This window comes from Tursiops truncatus, chromosome 1, assembly GCF_011762595.2.
Source record: "Tursiops truncatus isolate mTurTru1 chromosome 1, mTurTru1.mat.Y, whole genome shotgun sequence".
Lineage (NCBI taxonomy): Eukaryota > Metazoa > Chordata > Mammalia > Artiodactyla > Delphinidae > Tursiops > Tursiops truncatus.
The window spans coordinates 134204087-134213810 of record NC_047034.1 but is presented as its reverse complement, the minus strand read 5'-3'; positions in this window follow the sequence as shown (position 1 = coordinate 134213810).

Genomic DNA, 9724 nt, shown 5'->3' with positions numbered 1-9724 from the left:
AAAGCATTACCAAAAGCACTATGGTAAAACCCAAACTCATAAGGCTGCATATCAATGTGGTTTGGAAAATCTTGCGTTACAGTACTACGAAGCTAATTTAAGGATGTTTCAAGAATGTGCTCCTAAATTGGAACAATTCACTGTGTTATGCTGAAGTCCAACAACAGGACTGAAAAGCATTGTTAGGGGAACCTCTGTAACTTGTTCAGGAAGTTAGCCAGGGTGGGGAAGGCTTCCCTGGAGCATTTTGAACGTGTCATTTTCATCACAGGTTCCAATGTGTAAAGAAGGAGATTCAGAGTCCTGTTCTTCACAATAACAAAATGTTAGCATGAAGTCAGGTGGTCATCTGATCTGTTTGCCCAGGAAGTTCTGGTTTTCACCCAAGGTCCTGAAATAATTATCAGTAGTTCTCCTTTTATTATCAAGTACCCCAGTGTGGAAGATAAATTGTATGTCCCGCTAGCACTAGATAACCAAACAAGAGCTTGTCTAGGTGGTTGCTTTTCTAAGGCTCTGCCGTCTGTTGGATGTCAGTCCACTCTTCCAGACGCAGCCTTTGTCCCTTCCTCTGTGACAGATTACTAGCTCTGCCTACACACTCTCAGGGCACTTACCTTCACTCACTCTTTCTCCCACTAGGCTTTGGGCCTCCTCACCAAGCACCAGGCTGTATTCTGTGTGTCTCCTTGTGTAAGTCCCAGACACGGTGGGCTCTTAGCAAGAGGTTGTGGAGTGAATTATTTTGGAAAAAAAAAATATTCCCCAAGAAGTTTTTATTTGGGTTTACTTTATTTGCAGTCATCAAAGGAATAAAAAAGGCTTCATAAGAACTTGCTATATACCTAAACACTGAAAGGTAGATATGAAATGCAGAAGTCTTCAAAAGGAAAGTCAAGAAATATTTAGGAAAATGACAAGAAGTGCGCACATGAGTTTTCATTGTTGTTGTTAAATGTTAAAACGTATCAAGCCTCTTTGTGAGTCCTTTAAATTCATAATTTCAATAATGACCACATTTGCACTAAAAAGAATCAGACTTCTTTCTACTTTTCTATATCCTTCTTAAACAAGTGTGTATCACTTTTTCTTGTACTTTTCCTTGAGCAGGTATGTTTTTTCTTTAGTAAGTATGTATTACATTTTAGCTAGAAAAGTTTTTATTAGCAAAGATACAAATGTTGAAATAAAACAAAATCAGTTTTCTAAAAGCTTTGAAAGATCATTTAGATAAACCCTTTTATTCCATATTCCAAAGAGTCTGTGTGTTGGGGGGAGGGGAGAAGGCGCATGAAAACTAAGACACTAACAGAGGCCCAGAGTATTTAACCGATGCAACAGAAGCTCACGGCCAGTAAGTGGCAAAGTCAGTATCTGGACCTAGTTCTCTGAATCCATGTCTCTTGATCCCTGCACAACACCCCTCTAATTCTTTTGGACTGACAAAGAGCCTTTGAGCAGGGACACTCTTATCTTGTCATACCTGGAGTTAGATGTGAGCTCCCTGCCTCAACGAGGTTTGTTACATGGATACAGTTAAACCATGCACAGCCCCTAATTCAGAGTCGAGGAGAAAAACGGTGCATGGTTTAGGGTTTGCATCATGAGCTTTGGAATCAGGCAAGCTGGGGTTCAGATCCTGATTCCCCACTTACTTGCTGAGTGACTTTGGTCAAGTTACTTAACCTCTCTGAGCCTTCGGTTACTTAATCTCTCTGAGGCTTAGTTTCCCCCTCTCAAATGGGGAGAACAGTAAGTGTCTTGTAGGATTTGGTGAGGTTTAAATGAAATAGCGTATGGAAAGCACTCACCAGTTTCTGAAAGTAGTAAACATTCAAAAATTATAGGCATTAATATAATTATATAATATTAATATATTAATATTATAAGTTAACTATTATATAATTTTATATCAGAGTTATTGTAATTATTACTACCCTACTCACCAAACTTGCCCTGAAGGAGAGCTTATCAATTGCTAATAGGGACACAGCCTACAATTTTTTCCTAACACCTATATGCCAGTCCCAAAAGCAGCTTAACCTGAGAAACCTGTTTCTGAGGAGGTGGTGACTGACATAGGAATTGTACGTAGAGAAGCCTGTGTGACTGGTTCCTTTGCCATCAGGCGTTTTCCTATGTTCCTAGAGTCCTTGATAGCACTTTTTGTTTGTTTGTCTGTTTTTTTGATTTTTGGCTTGGGCTTTGCAAAACTTCCTGCTGGGTAGTTTTAGTCATCCTTCCTAGCAGTTTGCAAGAGTAGGTTGAGAAGCTGGAGATCATAAAAAATGTCCTGATATGTCAGAAAAAGGGAAAAAGAAGGAAGACGGCGCCTCATGTTTATTCACTTGAAATATTGCTGACTAGTTCTTTCTTCTTTAATCTTTCATGGTGACTTTCTTTTCTTTCTCTTTTTTCTTTCTTTTCTTTCCTTTCTTTCTTTCCTTCCTCCCTCCCTCCTTTCTTCCTCCCTCCCTCCCTCCCTCTCTCTCTCTCTCCCTCTTTCTTTTTTTCTTTCTTTCCCCCTACCTCTACAGACATATGTTTACCATGAAAATAAAAGTAACCCTGATACCCTGGCATCTACCAAACAAATCCATTCATTCAAGCACTAACCAGCTCATCTGCTATGTATTGCTAAATACCCGCTGCATTAGGTCCTATGCCAGGTGTAGACATGCAGGTTACATAAACTGTCTATGGAATATGAACAGACCTGGGTTCCAACCTCAGCTTTACTAGTTACTATAGATTTGATCTTGGACAGATTAGCCACTGACCCTCTGAACCAACTCCTTCTCTCAAACTCCCTGTCTCAGTCATGGCACCATCATCCTCCACTGGTCCCTGTTTAGAACCTGGGAATGATTTTATTCTCCTTGCTAACCCTCTTCCTCATGTCTAATCAGTCCCTCAGGGAAGCGGGATTTAACTCCTAACTAGCTCTTGAATGTGCCTTCACCATCATCTCCATTCCATTCAACAGATATTCCCTGACAGCCTGCTCTGTCCCAGGCTCTCTGCTGGGCATGAGGACACCTTTCCCCAAGGAGCTTCCAGACTGGTCAGATACACCCATAGACACACAATTCCCCTACAGTGAATGTGTGTGATGGTAATAAAAGCCCACTTTTATTGCACCCTTAGCACTGCAAGACGCTGTCCTAAGTGCTTTAAATGTATTTAATCATTTAATCATCACAATAACCCAAAGAAATAGGTACTATTATTATCTTTATTTTATAGATAAGGAAACCTAGATAACAGAGTAAATAAGCAACTTGCCCGAGGTCACACAGCTAGGCAGCCACTGAGGCAGGATGCAATGGTTTAAAAAGCTTCAAAGCCAGCTAAAAAGCCATTGCTGTTAACCACCACCGAACTCTGCCTCTGCTTATGGACCCGGGAGAAGGGTTTCAGGGCACCAGAGGAGGAGCTTCCAATGAGACTGAAGGTCCATTGAGCTGCTGTCTGTGCTGAGCCTTAAGATCTGAGTAGGGGTTACTTAGCCAGAGAAATCCTCCCCATTCGCACTGCCACCGCCTAGCGTGGGCCCTATCCTTGACCAACCTCTTCATTGTTCCCACTCCATCAGTCTGTTCTTCTGACCTGCGCCAGTGAGTTTTCTAATCAAATCCAATCAGACTCAGAGATATAGAGAATAAACTAGTGTTTATCAGTGGGGAGAGGGGAGGGGCAAGTTAGGAGTAGGGGATTAAGAGGTACCAACCGCTATGTACAAAATAAATAAAATACAAGGATATATTGTACAGCAGAGGGAATATAACCAATATTTGATAATAACTATAAATGGAGTATAATCTTTAGAAATTGTGAATCACTATGTTGTACACCTGAAACAGATGTATTGTAAATCAACTATACCTCAATTTAAAAAAAATCTGACCATCTCACCGCTTTTCTGCTTTCATTTTAGAATGTCTTTCCCTCATCTATAGGGGAGAGTCGAGACTACTCCACACGACCTCTGCCTCGCTCTCAGCTTTGCTCCCACCTCCCCCCGCCTGAGCCACGCCAAAGCACTTGTGGTCCTCTGAGCGCACAGGCTCACTTCTGCCTCTGTGGGTGTCAGGTGTCAGATCCCTATGGACCCTTCAGGGCTCAGCTCCTTTCAAGGATGCCTTCCTGGATCCCACAGGCAAAGTAGAGTACTGTCAACAGCATGCTCATCACACCCCAGATGTTCTTATTTTAACTTCTCCCCCTGAATCGGAGCCGTCGGCTTCTGAATCTGTCTCCTCCATTACACAATGGGCCCTTTGAGGAGTACTGGGCTCTCCTCACAGGGCCTGACATCTAATGAATTCTTAGAATGAATGAATGAGTGAATAAACGAATGAATGAGTATTGAGAACAAGGACAACTTTTATGTCTTTTTGTCTCTTGCAGCTCATAGTATAGTGCTGAGGACATGGACATGTCCAGTTAAATATTGACTTACACATCTGTGGGGTATGAGAGGGTAAATGCCTTCCACGAAGGCAGAAATATATCATGAGAAAAGCACTGGACAGGTGGTTAGGACATCTGGGCCCCATCGCCAATTAGCTCTGTGGCCTTGGGCAAGACATTAACGTTTCTGAGCCTCCATTTCCCCAGCTATGATACTGCAGTGAAAAGTGCAAGAGGGCGTGGATGCTGAAGAACTCTGTGAAGTGCTGGATCAGCCAGTGGGAGTCAAAGGCATGATTCCTCCAGCTAGTCTCCAAGTATCAGTCTAAGTTGGGTTTACTCAGTGCTACTGCAGGCCATGGGGCAAGCCTTTCCCACCCTTTCTCCTCTTCTTGGTCTGAGTCCAGGAAGATTTCCATCTGTACCTTGTTCGCAAGCCAGACTCGGAACCTAGTGTTTGGAAAAACAGGCAAATTATATTCTCCCAGGTGTATCCTGTCTACATACTGAGCTGTAAGGCCAAGTTTGTTCTCAGAATAAAGTGAGTACACACACGCGTGTGTGTGTGTGTGTGTGTGTGTGTGTGTGCGCGCTTTCATTAGCAGGGTGGAGTTCAGGATAATAAAGGCAACTGTGGGGTAGTGGTGAGAGCTCTGAACTTGGCATCAGAATATTTGGGTTTTAATTCCCACCATTGTCACTTCTGTACTGGATGACTTTGGTTATATTCTTAACCTCCTGTAGCCTCCCTCCCTCATCTCTAATATGAAGGCGATAAATTTGCCACAGATTCATTGTAAAGATTAAGTGAAATAAGGAATGTAAGGCAGCGATCCCAGAACCTGGTATGCGGTATGTACTATATTGATGTTTGCTTGTTGATTTTTTACTTGTATTAATAATAACAGTGTCTAAAGTTTTCTAGGTGCTTTCTAAGCATTTCACATGTATTATATTTTTTAAGTCTCATCACAGTTTTAAAAGAGAGATCTTATTATCCCATCCTAAAGACTAGGAACTTGAGGCTTTAATAGGTTAAGTATCTACTCCAAGGTCACAATAGAGCTGGTAATTAAGAGAGCCAGGGCTCAGATAAATGTCTCTCTATCCTAAACTGAGGCATTTGGGACTTCCAAGGTAAATATGTCTTAAGTCAACATTTTCCCCACTATCCTACTAAGAAATTATACTAAAGACACAATAAGAACAGGGGAAAAAAGCTGAAGATTCAAGTAATTGAAATATAAGCTTAATTACATAAGTATCTATGCAAACATGCACACTAAGAAAGATAATGTTGTTGACTGAAATTGGTTTGTTAAGAAGAAGAAGAGGAAGACAAGCACACTAATTGTGTCATTGCTTAGAGTAACGAACTAATAGATACTGTCCAAAAAATAGAGAGAACTAAAGGTGTTACATAAAGATATAATTAACATGGTAACCACTAGAACAGAAATACAAACCATCCTAAATAGCAGAAAAACTATACGTAAAAATAACAAATCAGAACCATTTATATAGTGAATGTCATAAATACATAAATAATTGTAAATAAAGGCTAACTACCTTCTGATTCCAGCCAAGATGGATAAGACGGACTGAATTTACTCTCCCACCCAGAAACAACCAAAAAGACCAGACAAAATATATTAAACAATGTTTTTCAAGACTCTTGATATCTGGAAATGAACAGTTATCTCTGAAAGACAGGAAACAAATAAGGTGAGCCCTACAACTGCCCCAGTTTACTATCTTGAGAGAGTTTTCAGTTTTGGGCATAAGGAAGGAATCCAGGCAGAGCCTAGAAGACTCCCTGAGTTGAGGAGATGAAGCTAAGAGTTCAGAGAGACAAAGGCAGATAGAATTCACAGGACAGAGTACTGAGAGGAAAGACTCACAGACAGAGGACTTTGAAGAGCTGCACAGGGTTTTGGTCAGCACACACATGAGGAAGTTATCCAAGACCAGGGAAAGAACCCTCCAAAAGGATTAGCACTCTTGCATTTGTCAGTAACTCGTGGGTCAAAGACGAAATCAAAGGAAATTATAAAGTATTTGGAACTTAATGAAAATAAAAATACTTCATATTAAAACTTGTAGAATGCTGCTAAAGCAGTACCTATAGGAAATTTATAGCACTAAATGCTTATATTAGTAAAAAAGAAAGATCTCAAATCAATGACTTCAGCTTCTACCTTAAGAAACTAGAAACAAAAGAGCAAATCAAACCCAAAATGAGCAGCAGAAAGGAAATGGTAAAGGTCAGAGCAGAAAATATGGACTAGAAAACAGAAAAGCAATGGAGAAAATCAATGACAATGGAAGCTTGTTCTTTAAGGAAGTCAATAAATCAATAAAACTTTAGTTGGGCTAATCAGGAAAAAAAATAAGAGACATTTTCAATATCAAGAATAAGAAAGGCAACATTACTTCAGGTATTAATAGGATTACTAGGGAATATTATGAACATTGCTATGCCAATAAATTTGAAAACTTAGATGAAATGGACAAATTCCTTGAAGAATACAAACTACTAAAGCTCACTTAAGAAATAGAAAACCTGAATTGCCCTCTGTCAGAGAAAGTGAATTTGTAGTTGGAAACTAATTCTAGGCCCAACTGGCTTCATTGGATGAATCTTACCAAACATTTAAGGAAGATTTTACACGATCTACACAAACTCTCCCAGAAAATTAAAAAGAACTAATTCTGTGGTATCAGAATTACACTGATACCAAAACTGGACAAAGAAAAAAAATAAACAAAAACAAAAAAACAGCCAATATTCTTCATGAACATAGAGGCAAAAATTTAAACAAAATTTTAGCAAATTGAATTGAACATATATAAAAATAGTAATACTTATGACCAAATGAAGTTTATCCAAGGAATGAAAAGTTGGTTTAATATTAAAAAATCAGCCAGTGACATTTATCATATTAGCAAAGTAAAAAAAAAAAAAAACACATTATGTTTATCTCAATAGATGAAATATCCATTTCTGATAAAAACTCTTAGCAAGCTAGGAATAGAAGGGAACTTTTTCAACCTGTTAAATGGTATCTATGAAAAACCTACAGCTAACATCCTACTTAATAGTAAAAGAATGAATGCTTCCCCCTAACGCTGGAACAAAACAATGATATCAACTCTCATCACATTTTATCAACATTGCAATGGAGTTTCTCTCCAGTGCAATAAGGCAAGAAGAAATAAAGGGAATCCAGATTAGAAAAGAAGAAATAAAATTTTCTTTATTCTTAGACAACATTATAGTCTACAGAAAATCTGATGGAATCCAGAACAAAGCTACTAGAACTAATGAGTTCAGCAAGGTCACAAGATACAAGATTAATATTAAAAATCAATTGTATTTCTATTTAGTAGTAATGAAAAATTGGAAATTTAAGTTGTGGAAAATAATATTTACAATAGCATTAAAAAATGTGAAATACTCGGGGATAAATCTGACAAAAGATGTGCAAGACCTGTATATTAAAAACTATAAAACATTGCTGAGAGAAGTAACAGAAGACTTAAGTAAATGGAGAGATGCATCTTCTTCATGAGACCAGAGACCTAATATTGTTAAGATGTTAGTTCTACCCAAGTTAATCTATAGATTCAACACAATCTCAATCACAACCTCAGTGGACATTTTTGTATCAATTGACAGGCTATTTCTAAAATCAATATGGAAATATAAAGAACCTTGAATAACCAAAACAACTTTGAAAAATAATAAAATTAGAGACTTAACACTACCTGATTTCAGAATGTATTATAAAGCTGCAGGTATCAGAACAGTGTGGTATTGGTGAAAAGGCAAACAAATAATTCAATGGAACAGAATAGAGAATCAATAAGTAGAGCCATACATATATGAACAATTGATTTTTGACAAAGGTGTAAAGGCAATTTAGTGGGAAAGGATAGTCTTTTCAACAAATGGTACTAGGACAACTGGATAATCTATATCCAATTGCAAAAATATTGAACTTTGATTTATACCTTGCATCATGCAAACATTAACTCAGAATGGATCATAGACATAAACGTGAAACCCCAAACTATAAAACTTCTTAAAAAAAAGCATAGAAGAAAATTTTTGACCTTGAGTTAGAAAGTTTTCTTAGATACATCAAAACCATGATCCATAAAAGAGCAAACTGATAAATTGGACTTCATCAAAAATTAAGAACCTAATTTTTCTTGAAAGATACTATTAAGAGAATGAAAAGACAAGCCATCGACTGGGAGATAATGTGTGTAAAGCTTATATCTGTAAAGTGCTTGTACACAGACTATAGTTGTCCCTTGAACAACCTTGCGGATTTTCAACCCTCCACATGGTTGAAAATCCATGTATAACTTTCAGCGGCCCTCCATATCCAGTTCCACATGCATGGATTCAACCAACCACAGATCATTTAGTACATGTTTATTGGAAAAAAAAAAATCCACATATAAGTGGACCCACACAGTTCAAACTGATGTTGATCAAAGGTTAACTGTATATAAATAACTCTCAAAACTCAGTAATGAGAAAGCAACCCAAAAGACTTAAACAGACATTTCACCAAAGGAAATATGGATGACAAATAAGCATGCAAAAAAGCTCAATATCATTAGGGAAGTGCAAATTCAGACCATAATTAAATACCACTACATGTGTATTAGAATAAGTACAGTTAGAAAGACTGACCATTTCTAGTGTAGGCTAGGGTGTGAAACAACCAGAATGCTCATGCACTGATAGTAGGACTATAAAATGGTACAACTACTTTGAAAAATAGTTTGGAAGTTTCTTATGATGTTAAACATGCACCTATCTTGTCATTCCACTTCTAGGTATTATCTAAGAGAATAACTTTTAATTTAGACAGAGAATTTTTAAAACAATATTAATATGAGTATGTATATGAATGTTTATCACAGGTTTATATGTAATAGCTAAGAACTGGGAATAACACAAATGTTCATCAACAGGAGAATGGGTCAACAAATTGTGGTATATTTATGCAATACAATACTACTCAGCAATAAAAAGGAATGAAGTATTATACATCCAGCAATAAGGATGAATCTTAAAATTATGCTGTGTGAATACAAGTCAGACAAAAAAAGAATATATATTGTATGATTCCATTGACAGAAGAATCTTAAAAAATGCAAACAAATCCATAGTGGTAGAATGCAGATCTGTGTTTGCTGGGGGTGTGAGTGGGAAGTGGACTAGGATGGGAGGGAGAGACTGCAAAAAGCTTGAGAAAAATTTGGGGCATGATGAACATGTACACTATCTAGA